Source organism: Camelus dromedarius, chromosome 4 (assembly GCF_036321535.1).
Source record: "Camelus dromedarius isolate mCamDro1 chromosome 4, mCamDro1.pat, whole genome shotgun sequence".
Taxonomy (NCBI): Eukaryota; Metazoa; Chordata; class Mammalia; order Artiodactyla; family Camelidae; genus Camelus; species Camelus dromedarius.
Window position 1 is genome coordinate 241,516 of NC_087439.1, and position 21,211 is coordinate 262,726.

The 21,211-nt window shown below is 40.8% G+C and overlaps 1 long non-coding RNA gene across 1 annotated transcript in view; it reads left to right on the forward strand.

The window, feature by feature from the left end:
* The window catches only part of LOC135321193 (uncharacterized), a 29,483-nt gene extending 10,168 nt beyond the window's left edge, over positions 1 to 19,315 (forward strand). The window contains exon 3 of the long non-coding RNA XR_010380761.1: positions 19,071 to 19,315. This is a non-coding gene — a long non-coding RNA (uncharacterized LOC135321193). The remainder of the gene's footprint in view (positions 1 to 19,070) is intronic.
* Positions 19,316 to 21,211: the final 1,896 nt, after the last annotated feature.

A 21,211-nucleotide genomic window follows, 5' to 3' on the forward strand; every position in this document is an offset into this window, starting at 1 on the left:
AGCAGCTTCTGAAGGGAAACTCTCCAGTTCTTCCTTGATCCGCTGTCTTCTGCGGGATGTAACTCTGCTGCAGCGTAAGCCTGAGTTTTCCGTATGGATTGAGGGTTTGATAACCAATGTTAACATAAAACGATCAGATGGAGAAAATCGACGTTGGCAATTTATTTTTGGGTATCATTAGACAAGATGCACTATCGGTTAATGACCCATATAACGTATGAAATTGAGTACAGAACATTGCATTTCTTACTTTCTACTTAGAACTGTGTTCCATTGTAAGGTTGTCTGCTTTGAAAATTCAGCTCAGCCACTAGGGCGCCTGTCAGTGTGTTGGTGTGATTGCATTTACACAGTGCATGTAATCTGGGCTTCCTCAACCCCAAACACTCCAGTGCAGAATCATGGGCTGTAGCAATCACTTAGTTATACAAATACTTCTGAAACTATGATTCCAAAAAAAAAAAAAAAAAAAAAGGAGAGAGAGATTGCCTTTATCATAGTTCCTTTGGAATTAAACTGCAAACTGTTGTTGAGCAGTTCTGGCTTGCTTTATATATGAATATATACATTTCTTTGCATGTAACTTGGTTTTTGGACTAGAACACCAAGCTCTTGTTTTCCATGAGCCACAAAAATCGTAGCCAAATGACACACGTATGAAACATTTTATTCCTTTTTTCTGAGAAAGGATACTTAAATTTTGAACTTAGTCTCTGATTTTGGTTTTAGCTCTTCCCTAACCTCTTGTCATCTCACTCCTATTTCCCACGTGGCCTCCAAGATGTCATGGTCTCAAAGGAGTGGGTGGACAAACACCATTTGGTCGCCATGCACTGCTGCTCTAGATGAAGCCCAGCCAAGAACTAAAGGACATTATCAGAGAGGACTTCCTGGAAGAAATGGGCTCTACATACAGTTCTGAGGACAGACTAAGAGTCAGCCAGGAGAAGGAGTCAAGAAGGTGGCTCAGGTGGCAGGTGAAGCCCGGGCAGAGACATGGAGGCTTGTGGGGTGGGGACCCGGGGAAAGTGCCCTCTGTGGTCCAGGGTGAATGGTGCCCTTACTGGGGAGGACAATGGAGAGGACCTGGGAGGAGGGCTTTGGAGGAGCTTGGGTTTTACTAAAACTGACCCAGGAGGCAGTGAAGGGTGTCAGCAGTAAGTGACTCTCAGGAAAGGTACTTCTGGTTTTGCTTCTGATATTCTACAGAAAGAAGGGCAGGGATGGGCGAGAGCAGGTAAGTCTCTCCCTTTGAGACCCATCCCGTCATTCATTTATTCATAACATGCGCAGTTCTGAGTGTCTAGGGGAGAGTGAGCCCACATTAATAAGCAAAATTTATTAGCTTCTTGGGAGCTTAGAAGTGTCAGAAGTTGACTTAGCCTAGAATGTTCTAGGAACAGAGGAACAAACTGCCGAGGTTGGAGGGAGGGAAGGCTTCCTTGAGAAATAGTCAAGATGAGCCTGGAGGCAAGTGGAAAGTAGGAGCAATTCAGGGGTCCCCTGAGGTCACTGGGGACCATGGTGCTGAGGTGAGGCTTGGCGAGCAGGGTCAGGGTCAGGGTCAGGGGTGGGGCTAGAACTCTACCAGGGAGCCTCTGAAGTGTTTGAAGTGGGGGTTGATGTAATCAAATTTGTGCTTTGGGAAGGCTGCCCTGGCTATGTGTGTGTGTGTGTGTGTGTAGCGGGGAAGAGGGGGAGGGTGCCACCAACTGGGGGGGGCCTTAGAAGACCATTCTCAGGCTGGGAGGCGACCAGTGGGAGAGGGACGTCAGGGTTGCTTGGGGAAGTCAGGGGCAGTATGAATGCCGGATTTCCTTTTGGGGAGGGCTTGTTAGCGGGGCCGCCCTAGCGGCACCTTGTGGCTGGAAGGAAACAGATGGAGGTCGCCAGGTGGACTTTCCACTTCTCTCCTTCCCTGCCTTGCCTGATGATCTTAGCTCAGCCAACATTTGGAACAGAAGAGGTAAGTTCTAGGGTAGCCCAGTACTTTGTTCCGCTCGTTCGAGTGAGATCTGATAGGACATAAGTTTGTGTTCAGATCTGCATGTTCACTTAGCTAGAAACGTCCCGTCTTTTGGATTTCCATAGGGGTTTTTATTCTTGATAAAGATTGCTTTCTTGGTGAGAGGAAATTTAATACAGCTGTTGTTTTTCTCAAAAAGAAATCATATCTTTTAAGAAATTTAGCATTCAAAAGAATCAGAATATTTAAAAATGATAAAGTAATGTTTTGGTGTAGTTTCTTTGGTTTCTGAGTTAATGTGGAGTTAGAGCCTTTGCATTACTTAATAGCACATCCTTGTCAGTATTTAAAGAGCAGTTAGTGAGCGCCACAGGCCCCACCTCTCAAAGCATCATTAAAGTTTGCTCTGAAATAGTGAAGTCATACAGTTCTTGTTTGCAGAAGCCAAACAGTTGGTTTATAATATGCAGCATAGCTCCCTTTATAAAATAAACATAGGATCAACATTAAGAAAGTGGAAGATAATTGATTTTTTTTAAAGCTGAAACAAAAACTTTCTTGTTCTAATGTTGCAACTGGAAATTTTGAAAAGAAAAACCCTTCTGTAATATCATCTACTTGGAATACATATATACCTTTCACGTTTGAAAAGTAACTGCGCAGTGGTTTTTGAAGTCAGGAGAATTCCACATCAGATACTGGCAGTGATGGTTGCTGGTTTTCAATGGAAGAGCCCAAATTTGCCTTCTTAGCTTTTTTTCTTTTTTTTTTTGTAGTGAGCGGGTTGAGTAGTTCTTTGCCAGCATGATTTTGGGGCAATTTGGGGGCAGATGTCATGCACCAGCAGTGAGATATTTCCATGCATTTTACTTTCTTGACATCAACAGGGTACATGTTGGGTTTATACCTGCAGGCTGGGATGCTGAAGTACTCCCTGATCCATCACCGTTATGTCCTGGAGCTGCTCCGGTCAGTGAATGATTTTCTGTGGCTTGGATGTAAGGTGGTCTGATGCAGATGATCAGATGTGTAGTTAAAGTGCTATTACTTGAAATAAGAGAAACCAAGTAACATGGCTCTAAAAATACAGGATGAGGGATGAGAATTACCTGAGCTGCTTGCAGTAGAGAGTCTTCTCAGATGACACCCTCACCGTGATTCCTGCCAATATCAGCCCCAGCCATGCACGGTAATCCTGCCGAAGCAAGCATGCACTTTGCTCAGAAACGCAGTGAATTTCCTTCTGCCTCCATTGGTTGGCTTTTTTTTTTAAGGTACATCTTGCCCTTTGTTTAAATGCCATCCCTGTTATTCACATTTTTCACTCATTGTTCTGGACCTCATCCATACATAGCTGCTGAATGGATGAAAACAATGTAGTATCTCCATGTAGTGGAATATTATTCAGACGTAAGCGTGACAAAAAAAGAAAAAATAAAAATAAAAGGGCAGATGAAAAAGGGCTCCTGTTCTGGGAAGTCCACCCTGTCTGCTCAACCCGACCTTTTATCTTTGAAACCCAATCCATTATATTCCACTATACTCTTTTTGACAGTACTTACCACCTTCTAATAAACTTTAACATTTTCAAAAAAAAAAAAGAGGGAGATGCTGATACCACTTCAACATCTACGAGCCTTGATAACAGCATGTTAAGTGAAAGGAACCAGACACAAACGGCCACATATTGTTGATTTCAGTGATCTGAAATGCCCAGAAAAGGCACATGCAGAGGCAGAGAGCAGGTGATGGTTGAAAGGGGCTGGGTGGAGGGGTGTTAGGGAGTGTCTGCTAGTGACACCGGTGCTCTTATCGGGTGATGAAGTGTTCTGGAGATAGATGGTGGTGAGGGCTGCACAACCGTGAGTGTGCAGAAGACTGCTGAGCGCTGTCTCTGGGAGTGCCTGTTGTTGGGGCGGCTTTATTTTGACCTCATCCTACAATGTGAAGAGTCATCTTCTGCTGTGGCCTTTCTACTCCTGTGAGTGGTGAGGGTCAGACACTTTGCAGAGTCATGTTTCTTTTTTCACCCTTGCTAAGTGTAGGCAAAAAAGGTTTAAGCCTGAGAAAGTGCTCCATCTGCAGAAATGTCTTTTAGTTTTGCATGGTGTAAAAATCTTGAGAGCATTTAATCGTTGAGGACAGTCTGTGGGGGGAAAGAGCCCGTGAAGCCTGGGTGAGACCTGGAAGAGCCGTGCTTCCCTTCCAGACACGGGTGGGGACTTCACCCCCGTTCAGGCAGTGAAGGGCCCAGACCCGTGAGCGGAGTTGACACTCGTGAATATTTACGTGTATCCGCTGCTTCATCTTGGATATTAATTTCAAGCTGAGTCAGTTTGTGGCGGCAGCCTCATCCTACATCAGGAATTTATAGTATCTGCTCTTTGAGGTGAAGACCAGACAGACTTGATTATTTAACAGTCTCTCTTGAATTGATATCTCAGATTCCTTTGTCAAAAGCAAAACAGCAGAAATACAGACGTCCTTTAATGCCGATGTGACCTGGAACGGGTTTAGTCTCAGTGCCTCAGTAGCCTTGTCTGCGGGTGGAGAATATGATAACAATGCTTCCCTCAGAGGGGCTGGGGAGGGGGGAGTGAGAAGCACAAATGTAGTACTTACACGTGATGCTCATGAATGACCGAATTTAGTGCTCTCAGCCTGGTGAGGCCTCAGGGGCAGAGATGTCAGAACAGAGCAGTCCTAGCCGGAACTCGATCCGTGTTGGCAGCTGTTACGATCACTATCACCACTGTGGGTTATCAGGTAGTTTTAAGACTTGGTAATATGAATTCTTGAATAATGTTAAAAGACTAGACATCTCAGACCCAGTTTACATAGTTCTCAAGAATTCCTCTGAGAAATGGATGTTTTTTTCCCCACCTTAAATCTGAGTTGAGTCTCTAAAAAAATTCTGTATTCCTCCATCATTTTGCTTTAATTCTCCATTTCTTAAAAAATTTTTTTAAATGAAGTTACTGGGGACTGAACTGAGGGCCTCATGCATGCTAAGCACATACTCTCCCAAATGAGGTATAATCTCCTCCCTTTTTTTTTTAAACTTTAGTTTCTTAATATTCAGAGTTTAGAGGCCTCTAATTCTTTTTCTGGAGACTTGTCCATGAACCTGTAAATCTATAATTAATGGACAAAACTTGTTTTATTAAAAAAATCAATAGAATATTCTGCAATCCATCCAAAAGGAAATGCTCATTGACATAAAATGTTTCTCCTTTATGGTGATTTCTCCTTTTTGGTCTAGCTTAATTTATTAACAGCCATCCTCATCATCATAATGACCAAACTCTCTGTGATTGGACACTTACCTAAGGCTAAAATGCTTTCCTCATGTTTTACTTCATAGCAGGTGTTTGAGGGTAGGTATCAGTGTCTCCTTTTTTGCAGCTGAGTGATTGAGAGATGGGCCAGCTTGTCCCAAATCACACGCAGCTGGTGGTGTCTAGCTCGGTGCTGGAATCCAGGCTGCACAGGATGCAATCTCAATTGCTCCTCTAATCAGCCTCCCATTGAGTGGTTTCCCGAACTCCTCTGAGTCCATAAATGACCGATTTTAGCGATCTCAGCCTGATGAGGTCTTCAAAGGAGAGACACCAGTGAGAATGTGAGACAGACTGGCATAAATTAAAATTGTACATTTTCACAAATGTTTTATTCTCAGGTAATGACTTAAAAAGGTAATTATTTTTTATTTTAGTGCTTTGTAAGCACTAAAAACAAAACATTTAAAATAATTATTGTGCAAAAGAGAAGTGGGCTTTGAAAATCCAACCGGTGCTAATGATGTTACAGTTTTTCTCTAGGGGAGCTTATTGACTGAAAAATTTACACAGACTGAATTGTTTTTATGTAGCCTTAGTATGGAAGAAAAGATTGTCAGTGAGTATTGTAAGTAAAATCCTTACTCTTTTCTTTCCTGATGATGAATATGTTAGTTGTTTTCATGGCTGAAATACATTTCGTTATTTGTGAAATTTGAGTAATATCGTTTACCTTGTCTGACTGTGAGAGTTAGACTCCTTGTATACAAAGCACCGTAGAGGTGCTTAATAAAAACGTGCTGTCACAATGACTGATACTTTAGAAGTATCAACTCTGAATACTAAAAAGTGTAGCTTATTTCCGATGCATATTCAGTATGTATATATATGATATATATGAATATGGCTTAAAATAATGAGGATTTATTTTTTTTCTTAGTGCAGTATGAAGTTTTAATGAAATCTGTATCATTCTTGTGAGACAGGGAATACTTAAATTGCCTTAAGTAGAAGACCTAGAAGATTATTTACACAGAATGTGTAGTGTTAAAGCTCAAAATTAATGTTGCCGTGTAAACATCCACTCAGACTTTTAAATTCGTGGGATTGTGACCAGAAACATTAAGTTTAGAAAAATCCGCATTGATCAATTTCAGGGAATAAGCTTCTCTCATTTGTGATTAAAGAAACTTTTGATATTTTTTCTGCATTCTTAACAGGTTTTAAAATATCAACATTTTGATTAGACATGTCACATTTTTAATAGAGAGAATAAAGCTCAGGCTGTTTTAATATGTAAATAAATGTTTTTTTATTTCAACAAACTTGTATGATTTCCTGGCCTTTTGAGAAGTATTTTGCAAGATACTTTGATTACCTGCTGTTGGAAAATTACAGACGTGACTTTTATGAATATAGGCCTAGTACAGATCTGTTGGTTTTTGCTACAGTGCAAGACATGAGGCCTAGGAGAGCTTTGCTGAGGATTGCCAGGAGGACATATCCAAGGTCTCAGTCTCCCCTCCTGTAAAATGAAGTGGCTGGACTGGATTCTTTCCTCTTCTAAGATGAGTTTCCATGAGCCTGTGTCTTTTGTTTATATTCAGGAGTATTAGCAATATCAGATTAAATACTGACTACCCCTCCCTTCCCCCAAAGCCAAGTGCAGTATGTGGTACACAAGCTTTTAGTTACCTGATTCTCTTTTCTGATCTTACAGGCAATTTTTGTGTTGCATGTTTCCAGGGAACCTGGAAGGTATTTTTAGCCGTAGGTGGCGCTGTTGCACCTTCTTAGAGTCTTAATTTTCCTGTTTATAAAAGAAGGTTTAAAAAACATGATTTTATTTTGATTTCTTCGCTTAATGCTTCAGAATAGCACAATGTCCATTGTGTCTGTCTACCTGGAAAAATTATTCTGCTTATATCTTAGTTTTATTCTGTCATCTCGCTGTGAACATTTCAGACTTGCTGTGCAAACAATGGCAAAATCGGACTTTTCTTCCAGTGTTAGAAATCAGTGGGCCGGGATTTTATAAAAGAGCAAGAAGCGGCCTCTGGAGCAACTTAAAGCTAAAAAGTGTGTTGAGTTCCCTGAGAATTGACCCCGCCGATTTGTGTTAATTGGTGGGAGATGACTTGGTACATATACAAAGGGGTGTAGTTTTTTGACTTGGATTTGTGTGTACGTGCTGCCACTGAACCACGTGAGCCTGAGTCAGTTCGTTCTGAGTTTTTCCCTCGTCTGTGAGATGGGGACGCTCATATCTGCTTTGTAGAATTGTGTGAATTAGAAGTTATGTGAAGTGTTTACCACAGTGGGTATGTCAGGAGGGCTCATAAACTTTAGCTGCTGTTTTGTGTGAAGCATTCATTTGATGGTCTTTGGCAATTACTAAGAAACAGGAAAATAAGAAAAGCTGGTTTTATGACGAAAGATATTTGAGGAGGTTCCATAGTTCCTATACCCATAATTTAGCATCAGCAGAGTCAGAACTGTTACACAGTCGCCCTGAAACAATGTTAAGCCTCAGAATTTTTTGTTACTTCATATATGTTGGGGCCTAAGGGGATCCAATAATATACATATGTTGTCTCCAGCACCAACTGAGAGATGACACAAAAGAGTAGACAGGCGATAAATGTCTTAGTTTTTACTGATGAAGCCAAGTTCTCCATGAACTTCAGGGCTGTGGGTAAATGAGTGTCGTGATACAGTGTCCCAGAAGTAGAGACTTACCCTGTCCCAGGTATCTCTGGGCCACAGCGAGCCTTCCCTTGAGAGGATCTGCCCCATCATGCACAGGGATGTCCTGCCATGGAGCGGAGCATCCAAGGTGCTTCCCAAGGGTGGCCAACCCTGGAGGGAAAGGAAGGGTTTCACATGCCCTGCTTGTCTCCCTGGAATCACACCTCACTCTGTTAGTGTGAGGAGGGCTAGCTGTGTGGAAAGGGGTCAGGGGTGTGAAGGGAGATGCACTCTCCATGGCCCAGAGGAGTGGGGAGGAGGTACCACCTCCCTCAGTTTAAAGACGTGGTGGGATGGAACAGAACGGTGCACCCCAAGATTTTATAAAAGGAGAAATAAGGGTTTTCTTTGGGACTTAGACTAGCCAGGAAACACAGATGATGATTAGAAGGGAGACTTGTAAACCACTGTAATATTAATTTGACATTTGTTGAGCACCAAAAAATTGCTACATTCTTTTCTGAGCGTTTTACAGAAATGTATCCTTCAATCTTCTCAACAAGCGAGTAAGAAAAGTTTGATTTTTATCCCAGCTTTACAGTGTGGAAATTGAGGCACACAGAGGGTAAGTTGGCCAAGGTCACAGAGCTAGTAAGTGGTAGAGCTGGTATTTAAACCCTGGCTGTCTGGTTTTGAGGCTCACAGAGACGGGCTTTGGGTGTTTAGATGTATCTGCATCCCTGGATTTCTGTACATCTGTGCATCAGTTAGCCCAGAAAGGACAGAGAAAGGAGTCACACAGTTGCTCACATTCGTGTCTTGGCCACTGTCCACGAAGAGTGCACCGTGATTAGCATTGTTTTCCAGGCAGTAGATCTGTTGGTATAACAGAAATTCAGTCCATTGAATTAATCTAGAAATCCTTACTGCTCTGCTTCTGTCCACGCTTGCCATGTGACTGCCTGCCCGTGATTGGGCCATGGAGGAGAACATGTACTCATGGTTGAACTCTGATATTGCAGTCTGGTTCATATTTTCACGTCTTCTGTTACATTAATAAGTTAAATTTCTGGTTTTCTTGCATCAGTGTATCATGTGTTTGGTTAATATGAAACCAGTCCATGGGAGCCCAGGGGTAAAGACAGTATAATTTCTTAGCACGTTGTGGCACTTCTAGCAGTGCACACCTGACTGGAGGATGTTCGCGTTCCTCAATGATTTCTCCCAACTGCAGGGTCCTCTCCCATCCTTGGATGTGACGCTGGGAGCTCTCTGAGTAGGCCAGTCAGAGGCCATGTCCACCAATCAGAAAATGATGAAGTACCTGGAAGTGGGTTTAATAGAAGAAAAGGGCTTCCAGGTAGTCCGAAGGGCTGTTCGAGTAATTTAGTGAAAAGCTGTCCACTGTCTGTGGTTGAGCTGCTTCTTTGCTGTTGAAAAGTCTGGATTAGATGAAGGGATTTTAAAAAGCAGAAAGGAATGATTTCAGGTGGTATATCCACACCGGGGAGAATTGATGGATGACCGCCTGTGTGAGGCATAGACAGAGTATTACAAACTTAATAAAACAGCTTTAAAAGCTCTGCCATCTGAGTGCACTTCATAAGGGGTCCAGATCATCACTGGTCTTGCTGAGAGGGCAAGTAACTGATGATGGCAGAAAGGACACGGAGGCATCTAAAAGGTCTCAGTCACGTTCCCTTTTTAAAGAATGTGGCACAGTGTAATATATTTGAGCTGGTATTCCACTGAAAAATTTTTAGTGTTTTCTGGGACTCCCCAGTTCCCCAAGGTTCCATGCAGCTGGGTTTCCCCTCAGTACAGCTGTCAGCTCTTGCCCTGGGCTGACGTGGTGTCACGGGGAGCAGGACGGTCAGCGTCCCCGGCTCCTCCGAGCTTCGTCTCCTCATCCTCAGTGCCGGGTTTCTCATCTGTGTCTACTTAGTAGGGTTGCTGAGAATCACACGTGATGGTTGTCAAGGGTGATTTGTGGTTGTCTCTGTGATTGGCATAAAGTCAATATTTGATAGAAACACTTGTTTTTTTTATTCCAATTGTGGCTCCTAGATTGAAGTGGTTTTTATTTGAATTTTTTTATAACTTTACTCATTTTTAAATAAGCACTTATTTTTATTTATTTTTTTGGAGGTACTGGTGACTGAAGCCAGGATATTTTGCATGCTAAGCAGGTGGCCTACAACTGAGTAACACCCACCCTCCTTGTCTGCACTTAAAAATAAATATTGCAATACACAAAAGAACTCTTAACACCATCATGGGACATAGTCTCTGTATAGGCATTTGAACATGTATACTATATCAAGAAGAATAAATGTTGTTGGGACAAACCTTTCTGAATCTGTTAATGTGCTTAAAAACGATCACAGCTAGTGATAAACACGAGACTTGGATCCAGTACTTCTTAGGGTCTGCTTTGCCATCATGGGAAATTACATTCTACAGAGAAGGCTAATTGGGTCTCTTTGATAATTGGATGGTTTAGCAGATGATCAAGGCTTTCAAAAGCTGACAGTTTTGTATTTTAAACTAACTACAAATTTATCTTCTAGAAGTTGGAAGTCCTAAGCTTGTGAAGTGCCCAGTAATCCAGGGGGAATATGTCTGTGTCCCTGTGAACGATTGTGTGTGTTATTTCAGGAATGTAGAAAGAAGTTCCATATAGACTTCTGATATATTTCTCCTCTAGTTTAAGCTGTAGGCATGTATTTACACAAATAAATTGATATTCTTTTGTCATTTGGCATATTGGTGGGAATAAGTTGTTCTCATACTTGTTTCAGAAGGGTTGGGGAGCATGAGCTTAGAAAACGGGAGGAGAAAGAGGCAGGGAGGCACTTCACACACTGCAGGATGTGAGAAACAGTAGCTTTTGTTTTCTCTTTTATTCTAAAGCAAACTGGCACTGAATCGTAACATACTATTACTCAGAATTTCTTTTCTAATCAGATACAAGTGCCTCAGATTTTTCAAGGCAACATGAATGATGAAATGTGTTTTAGCATTTATCTTTAAAAGTAGTTTTATTTTTCAAGGAAAAGGGTATAGTTTGTTCTTTCTTCCAGCGGTACATGAAGTTCTCATTGATCCAGGTACATGATCTATGTGCTTAGTTTCTTTGGGTTTTTTGTTTTTTTTTTTTAAGTGCTTGTTTCATTGTGGTGTGAATGAATGTTTAAAATTTCTGGATTTTAATCTTTACAACATGCTGATTTATCAGAACTGTTAAAAAACTGATTGTTCTTTGGTCCTTGTTTGGTGGGGCACCCTATTGATTACTGTTGTCTGATAAAGAGAAAAATTCTTCCTCTAGCCTGCAGATCATTAAGTGAATGGTTTTCAGTGTGCCTTTAAATTTCCTTGAATGCATTGAACATGATTGTCCAGTGAATTTTGAATTGACTCATAATAATGACTTTGCTTTGTTTCTGTGGCTTTTGCTCCTCTCCACAAGAGTTTGAATTCTCTGTTGCATTTTGTATACGTGTTCTTAACAGTGGAAGAAATTTTGAATATTTTACAGAGGTGGGTTTTCCTAACCCCTCTGAATGCCTTCTGTAATTGATACAACAAAAATCTGTTATTGCACTGCTTCATTATTTCATACACTAGTTTTTGGCTCAATCAGAAACAATGACAGAGTGATAATAAAAATAGGAAAACCTTCCTTCCTTTGAATAATAGAAATCAGGTGGTCAGGCCCACCCATGCTTTACTCTCATGCCATTGTGTATCATGATTCGGAGATGGAGTTACTTCAGGTTTATAGATTTTTGTTTAAACATTTTTGTTGAATTCTTTCTCCAGGCTGATGTATCCTGTTGGGTATGTTGAAAGTGTAGAAGGGAAACAAATGCCTTTTTTTTTTTTGGTTTCCGGAGGCCTGAGTTGCTGATGATAAAGAGTTGAGTGTGAGCTGAGGAAAAAATTGACACTCCCTATACTCCCAGCTGAAACTGATGAACAATGAAATCAATTAAGTGTATCGGTATTTGACCAATAGAATTCAGCGAGACCAAACTGGCTAGTTATGCCCAAAGAAAGTACTGAATTCACCTGCAGAATTAGTTGCTTTTCCAAGAAGAAGCAGCTTAGAGCAATCAGAAAAATCAGTCCTATGATGAGATATAAAATGAATATAATACCTTTTATTTCTGAAACTTTTCTACGTTAAGTTGTGTAGAGCTAAAATTAAGTTTCAAGCACCAGGAGTTAAGAGTGTGGGTGGTTCTGTAGGATCGTTATTCAGGGATCTGCCTAGACCCTGCTAGAGAGGCTGAAGCTGGCAGGAAAAGGCCCAGAGCCAGGATTTGTCACCCAAGGGTGTCCTCCATAATGGTTCCATGTGGGAGCCCATGATTGGATTAACAAATTGAAACAGACCCCAGCCGCCTGTCAACTTTAAGGAGAAAAAAAAAAAGCTTAGTAACTGCTTTGCAAGCAAGCGCCTGTGCATCCTCACTCCTGTCTTCTTGCCTTAAAATGCAGAGACAATGTTTTGCTTGCATAGTTGAGATTTTAGATAGCACTCTGCTCATTGCAAACCAAGGACCCAGGCCCTCAGCTATAAACGCTGGGCTTGTGTGCAGTTAGATAGTCTATTATCCCCAAAACAAGGACTTAGCTGTTCTGGTGGTCTGCTTTGTAATTCACATATCGAAGAATGTATCTTATTCCCCTCAACCCATGACTTCCCTAAAGATACAGTAAGACTTTGTACTCATGGTGGATTCTACAATCTCTTTCTCATCCCTTCTTTCCCCAAGTTCCTGCTTAGTATCACACAACTGTTAATGACTTTTTCCTTTGATTATACACAATAAATATGGGAGCATTTGATAGGCTCGTGGAGTTGGCTCCCTACTCCCTATCGATTTCTGGGTTTTTTCCACAGAGTCTTGAGTAATCATTTACTGTAGCTAAGACTTCTGCAAGCAAGAAACCACAGTTCCAGGTGAGAAGGATGCAGATTTATCTCTCCTACCCGAGGGAGAGAGAGTAGAGAATTGAGATCTGCTCCTTCATGGTCCCTTCCTGCCCCAGGGCAACTCCAGTTCACCTGCAGCCTTCTGGCCTCTGCTCACAGGGCCTCTGTCCCAGGACTGACTGCAGCCTTTTCTTCCCTGGTCAACATTTCCTGTGCCTTTTAGAAGTTGGTCTCTTCTCTGCAATACAACCCTGGCAGATGTGATGGTGGTCAGTGTGCTGGTGGGCAGTCACTTGGGGACTGCCAGGAAACATGCTGATTCTCCTGAGTCTCTCATTCGGGGTTACAGAACTGTCGAGCACCAGAGAAAGCCCATTCACGTGAGGCTAGCACAGCATTGCGTCACTTTCATTTTATTTTTGAAATTTCAGTGGAGAAATTATTTGTAGCTAACTGTTCCAGAATTTCGGCCACCTGCTTTCCTCACCACCATTTCCTTGTTGGCTCTGGTGCTTGTTTTAAGAACCAGGTTTCTTCTCTGGTCATTTTTAGCAGCTGGGCTTGCCGAATCCTTGATCTTCATTTGAAGCAGTATGCTTCTTCGTGATGTCAGACTGATTTTCCTATTTCTGAATATTTCGTGTACACTCAGCAAGTGTTTCAAATGAAATGCTCTTGTCCAATTTCAGTTTACCCACATTTGAAGATCTCCTGCTTTCATGCTGAGGGCAGTTTCTTCTTCCTGTGATAAAAGTTAGCAATTTGCATCTACTATTTGAAAGTACTGGCCCTAGGTGCTTTTGTCCTTAACAGTTTTAATACAATTCACCCATTAAAATGTACAGCGGTTTTTACTCTATGCCATAATTGTGCATTGCAGTCAATCTTAGAACATTTTCATCCCACAACAGGAAGCCCCGTACGCACAAGCAGTCATTCCCATCTTCCCCATCCTACCCCAGCCCCAGGCAGCCATTGTTCTCTCTCTGTGGATTTGCCTGTGTTGGACATTTCATGTAAAACGAGTCATTTAATGTAAAAGGAACCGTCTATTATGACTGACTTCTTTCACACTGAGTAATCTTTTAAATGTTTGTCCATGTTGTTGCCTGGGTCAGTACTCTATGCTTTGCTATTGCTGAATAATATTCCACTGCATGGCTGGGCCCCACTGTTTACCCATTCATTAGGTGATAGTCATTTGTGTTGTTTCTGCTTTTTGGCTGTGATGAGTAATGACGCCGTGAATATTCCTGTAGGAGTTTTTATGTGGACATTGGTTTTCAGTTCTCTTACGTGTGTGCCCAGAGAGCAGAAAGGCTGGGTCATTCATAAACCAAATGTTCAAATCTCTGAGGACCTGCCAGGCTGTTTTCCAAAGTGGCCACACAGCGTTACATCCTCACCAGCAAGGGCTGCGAGTTCCGCTTCCTCTGTGTCCTCATTAGAGCTTGTTACACTTTTTGTTATTATAACCTATTGTAGTGAGTGTGAAGCCGTTTCTCCTAGTGGTTTTGACTTGATTTCCATTACAGCTAATAATATTGAACATCGTTTGATTGTGCTTATTGGCCATTTGTATATTTTCTTTGAAAAATACATTTCCAGTTCCTTTATTCACTTTTTAATTGAGTTCCCTTTTTATTGTTGAGTTATAGGAGTTTTTTTTTTTTAATTTGAAGATAAAAATTCCTAATCAGATAAATGATTTGAAAAAATTTTCTCCTGTTGCTTTTTCACTTTCTGGATGGTGTCCTTTGAAGAAAATATTTACATTTTGATGAATTCAAATTTATCATTTTTTCCTTTGTTCCTTGTGTTTTGGGGTAATATTTATAATCTGAGGTATTTTATTTAAACATTTATATATAAAATAACTTAATTCTTAGGACCGTTCTAGGAGACGGGTTCTGTTGTTGTCCCCAGTCTATGGATAGGAGACTGAGATGCAGAAAATTTCACTGACATATCAGTGTCAAAGCTACCAAGTGCTGAGGGAGTTCAGACACTCATGTTTGTCCCAAGCATCTGTGCTCTTCACCACCATGCTCCACTCCTTCCTGGAATCGTTATGGAAAAAGTCTTTCCTCTTTTGATTTCTTGTTAGTTTGTTTTCTCATTGGGGACCTCAACTCCTCATTTTCCTTGCAGAGATCAGTGTAGGTTTATTTTAGGTCTCATGTAGGCAGAAGCATTGCTATCAGTTTACTTCTTTATTACTCACTTTCCAGTGATGATTGTTGCTAGTTGAACTAATCAAGTCATGCTTAACTCTTTCCTGCTCATGACACTAAAAAGAGAGTCATTACTTACAGAATGCTCAAAGAAGAAAGTACTTGAGTGATTTTATTTTTCTAACAAATCAAACCAATCAAATAAAAACCCCTATGTTGGTATAGATTATAAGCCCTCCAGAATAGGGTCACTGTCATCCTTGTGTTTCATTTGTTTAGTCACAGTGTCTGGATAGTGCCTTGTTGTCCAGCAGTTTTGTTAGGATACGGTGCTCGTGAATCATTGTAAGGACAGAATTTTGACAACAGACTGTGTTGTTCATTTCACGAGGGAAAAGATCATATAGAAATACTGCTCAGATCTATTTTAAAATTAAGCTTGGAATTTTGAGAAGAGTTCAAGAAAGCATATAAAGATCTTTTTCACTAATTTTAGATCTATCTTACACACATTATGTTTACATAGCAGAGTAACTTATCAACAAGATTTGACAAGAGTAGTGTATTATTGATTATTTGTTTTAGTTGAAATATTCTACCTGGGATAAAGTAATCAGTGCCCATAAATGAACATATATATATGTATTTCTATGCAACATGGGAGCAGACTTCATATGTTTCTGTATAATATATATGACTGTGTGTTTTAATCTGTCTGTCAGTGTTTTTATAGTTTTTCAGCAATGTTGTAGCCTTAGAATTCTTCTAAGAAAATCACCCCCTATTCTAGTGCAGTTTGTACTGTGTATCCTGTCTTATGCATGGGATTCCACTCTTCCCTCAGTGAGGAATTTCCTCTCCTACTGAGGTAGTAGCAGAGTTAAAGGAACTGTGATTTCTAGGACTTTGCTCTCCATGTGTTTGCAGTTGGCTGTCAATCACGATTTTCCCTTTCTTGAGTTTTCATTCTTCAATTAGAATTTTTGAAAATAACTATTAATATGTTGCATCAGTCTCCCTAGAAACTTGATGTGTTTGTACTTTTCAGTTTTCAATTTATGAAAAATATAAATGCACTCTTGTTTTAAGTAGTCCTTTTTCACTAGATATTTGTTTACCTCTTTATAGTTAAAATATTACTTTCCCAATGAATGAATCTGTGTGCATGTTTTAAAAGATACCTTACTTTTTATTTTTCTTATTGTAACAGTTATATTCATTGTAGAGAATTTAGAAAATAAGGATAAACACAATAATAACTTAAAAATGGCCTCTAGCCTCACCTAGAGATACAGTTGTAAGGTTTGAAATTGAGAATTACAAGTCCTCTCACGTTGTTCTTTTTCAAGAACATTTTGGTTACTGAGACCCTCGAATTCCCATATGAATTATAGCAGCAGCTAGTCAGTTTCTGCAGTGGAACCCGCTGGGATTGTGATCAAAACCACGTTGCATGTATGGATCGCTCTGGGGAGCACTGCCATTCCAAGAGCGCTGTCTTCTGATCCAGGAATGTGCGTGCTGTGTCTGTCCAGGAATTTAGGTCTTCTTTAATTTTTTTCAAAAATGCTTTGAGTTTACAGAGAATTATTTTACTTTTTTTTCTTTGCCTTTATACTGAGGACAAGTGTGCCAGTTCCGGGATCAGAAGTGTATTTGAGCCCCGCCAATTGCTGCCACCATGGACGCTGCACTCTTGCTTTGCCCTGTGTACAATCTTGCACAAAATAGGACCTCAGTAACTCTCTTTTGAATGAATGATAATATGATTGTTGAATGATGCTTGAGAGTCCTTATAATGATGTATTTTTCCCAGCCTTTCCCCTATTCATAATGAAGCCCTTTCCCTTCCTTTCCTCCAGCCTGGTTTTCAGCCTGCCTGTGGCATTGATTTTCCCTGTCTGTAGACTCTTCTTTTCACTGGTTCACGATAATCTTACATGTGCCCTTTGGAAACTTGCTAAATGACAAGAAAGAGCAAATCCATTGCATGCTAGTATTTTTAGAGTGTGTTATTCTTTTATCGATTGAAATTAAATCAGGCTTACCCCCTGAGCCCTCCCATGAGCTTTTTCTGCCTTCCTACAGGTGATACTGCTCTGGTTGCTGCATGTCCTTGCCCCCAGCCTTGGTTTTGGAGTTGAGTAAGTCACCATCAGTGGAGTACTCTCTTTAAAATTTGAAGACAACATTTGCTCCTTCTCCCTTGTTGGGGACTTGGATGAGATGAGGTACCAGATAAAGAATGGAGCCCCACCTCATTCTGACCCCTGCTCTTTCCGTTCCTTTCTCCAGGGGAAAAGAGTACAATTCAACAGTATAAAGATTGATTGTGAGCTAATGAGATAGACAAGACAACCGAACATTTATTAAATATACTTTCATGCCAGAAAAAAATGTATTATACACACAAAAAACACACAGAGCACGTTAGTACCGTGCTTACAAATGTGGGTCCGAGTTCGAGTCCTGCTCTGGAGTGACCAGTCCTGTGAGATGGAGAAATGTTAGGTCAGCTTAGCCTCTCCCGGACTTGTTTCCTGTCCTGCAAAGACGGACTCGCTAGGCGTCCCACCCCCATAGAGGTGCTGTGGGGTGTAAATGACGTGCATGGGCAGACCAAGCACAGCTTCTCGTTCCTCGTAAGTGCAGGATAGAATGGATTTGTGGAGACGGCGTTATGGCAGCACCGTGTAGACTCTCAGTGCTCCAAAGGGAAGACTTGTGGTTTGGAGATGGGATTCTCACTTCGGTAAATACCCAATGATTGTGTTATTGGGCTCTTCTGATTTGAATCTATTCTTTGGAAAGTACATATTGTAGATATATTTTTTCAAGCATGCGTGCTTTTTTTCTTTTACTATTTACAGTTCTACTCTCTCATCTCTTGGTGTGACTTTTCATGGAATCCAGGAAACAGCCCTAAGCCACCTGCCTCTTCACACTTCTCCGTGGTGGTTTTCTTCCCTGACTAGAAGAGGGCTTTGCATAGGAAATTTTCTTTGTTCCCCTTTTCTTGCAGTCTCTCTCTCTGTCTGCCCATCTCTCACCTGTCCATCTGTCCATTTATCTACCCACTCATTCTTCTGACATGTTCCAAGAAGCACTTCAGGCAGCTTACAGAAGAATAGATACCAAATAAACAGGTGAGAAAATGGGGCCAAGTTCAGACAGTGAGGCTAGGAAGCGAGCTTGTGTGATGTTTGCAGGCGTGAGACACACGCCTCTGCCCTGTGACTTATCAGATCGACAACAAGAGTGTGCCTGAGGCTCCCAGCAGACACAGGGAAATAGGGTTTGTGGGAGATGCTCACTGGCTGTGAAATAAATAAGTGGATGTGAAGAAGCCCAGCCTTTCCAGCTACTAAGGCTTAGGAGGATATTTTGAGTGTCTTCCAAAATCAGAGTATTTCATCTTTTATATTGTCAGAGTTCTACATATTGTTGGTTACATTCTATACCTGGAAATTTCTCCAAAACTCCTTCCTACATGAGTCCCATGGCTCAGAAATGGGGTGGTCCTGCTCATTGACGGTGTTTGGACAGAAACAGAAAATGACAGCCTCAAAGGAGCCTGGGATTTGTCAGTTATGTTTTGTCAGTGCTGTAGATTTCAGAGAATGTTTTCACAGTTTCTCTCCATCTGAGGCGGCAGTGTGCTCTCTTAGCAGCATCAGGAGCTCAGGGCCACGGGATGGTGAGTGCTGACTGCACTGCCGTCAAGGCATCTAAGGTAGTCACTGCAGGCGTGGTGCTTTTACATACGGCATTTCATGTTCTTTAATAGAAGGTTTCAACAGGGAGTTAATTGAGTTAATTAACATTTAATAAATATGATAATTTTTTGAAAAGACAGTTATAAGCAGAATATAAGCTGTGAAGATTTTAAGAACGGTTTCATTACTGAAATTTCAGTAGGGAAGATTCAGTTTACCTTATTTATGCCTCTCTTTTAAAGTAACAAAGAAACAAGACAGAAAAAGCAGAGGATGATTTCTGTTCTTCCTCTCGGCTTGCAGGTGCCCTCACCTCCAGTGACATCCATCCAGACACCAGCACTGACACTGGCCGTGCTCAGAACTGCCTCAGCCCTGAAGACACAACTGACAAATAGAAGGGGGCCACGCCCTGTTACAGCAGGTGCTCTCACTTAGTGGGTCCTTATGTAACTGTGCGGTGTTAATCAGGATCGCCCGTTCTACATTACATGACTCTGCTGCGGTGTCTCCTAGTTACTTGTTTCTGTATGTACTCGTGTATTTTCTCCAATGTGTGGTACTACACATCTTAAAATGCTTTTTTCAGATGAAAAATAATGTGTATTTAATATAATAAGTCTGAAAAAAGGGGCAAAAGAGGCTATCCTTATCCCACTACTCAGAGATAATAATTAACACTTTAACATCTATTTTCTGTTCTTTTCATCAGTGTGTATCAACTCTCTCATAAAAACCAGTGAGCACTCTGTGCCTGTTTACTGTGTGGAGACCTCCATTTTCCATTTGGCTTTTTATATGTTTTTCTACAATATTCTAATTCCCCTGGCATGATTTTTAATGACCAGTATAGCATTCTGTCTTGTGAAGGCATCGTCCATTTTACTTCGGACTTAAATAAACTTTTAAATTCCAAGTATATTTAACTGAAATACTGAAAAGAGAACTGTGGTGGTACTGAAAGGCCCCTATATCCCTTCCCCTTTTTTCCTGAGGGCAAAACTGTTGACAATGTGGTGTATATATTTCATGACATTTATGCCTATGTATATACACATACATACATAGATACATACACGAATCTGAGAAATCTATATATATGTGTGTGTATATATGCTTTATTGAAAATAAGGCCATAATACATGTTTTATGCAGCTCGCTTTATTCACTCAGGGGTATAACATAGACGTCCTCCCACTCCATACTCACCCGGTCCTTTTAGATAGAGTGGAGGGGTCCCCTGATGTGCAGGTGTGTTCTCTTGTGCAAGGACACCTTTGGTGGGAGAGTGCTGTGGACAAGGCCCTGAACCATGCCGAAACGCCGGCCCCATCAGAGCCCACAGCTCGCCGTGATTTACCGCTTCATTGTATTGATGGTGGACACTTAAGTTTTCTCCATTTTCCACTGTCAGAAAAGATGTTTGACTGGCATCCTTCTTCTGTAAATATTCCTGTGATCTCGTATGAGTATTCCTTTAGTTAAGGCTTCTGGAAATTTAGTCCCTGGATGTGACATTTACATTCATCACAGGCTCTTTTCAAGTGACTCTAGAAATTCCATCTCCAGTGGGGAATGAAAAGATGTAGAATTACTTATGTAACCATTTCTCTATAGCAGGATTTGATTTCACTTCAGCTTTTCATCCCACCATTGTAAACAGTGCTGTGAAAATATCCTGATGAGTACATCTTTTTGAACTGATTTTTTTCTAAACGAAACGATTCCTAGAAGGGGAGTTCAGTCTGTGTGTACACACGTTTTTCAGAGTTTACATATCCATTGACATGTCGTCCTCCAAAATGTCGCTCACAGTTTGTTCTCTCACAGATGGACACTAGCTAGAACAACTTTTAAAAATATTTGCCAATATGATGAGCAAAAGTGCTTTTTCATTGTTTTAGTTTGCATTTGATGACCAATGAGGTATTCAGCATTTTTCACTTATTAGCCATCTGACTTTTAAAAAGTGAATGATCCCTTTTGTCCTTCACACACAGTTAAGTGAGGGAGCTTCTTGTTGCTTTGTGACAGCTCTTTGTATGTTATGAACATTAACCCCTTGACTTCATCAATATGTATCACGCAGTTTTTACTTGTCATTTCTTGCCTTTCATTTTATTCAGTAGGTTTACTTTTGTTGTGGCCCAAAATATACTTAAGATAGTAAATGTCTTCTTTTTGGGTTTTATTTTTGGTATTATTTTAGAAATACTTTCTTATAATGGTACAAATCTCTTCTGTAGGTTTTTTAATCTCTAAGATGGAGATGATAATAGTACTTGTTATAGTGAGGAGAAGTTGAATTAATATGAGCAAAGAGTTGTATTTGCTGTTATTAGTAGTTTTTAATACTTACATCACTATCTGTAATTTTTCTTGTGGTCATTATGACAGGAATAGAATTTGTTCTTTCCAGGTGATTCTCTGATTGTCCCAGGACA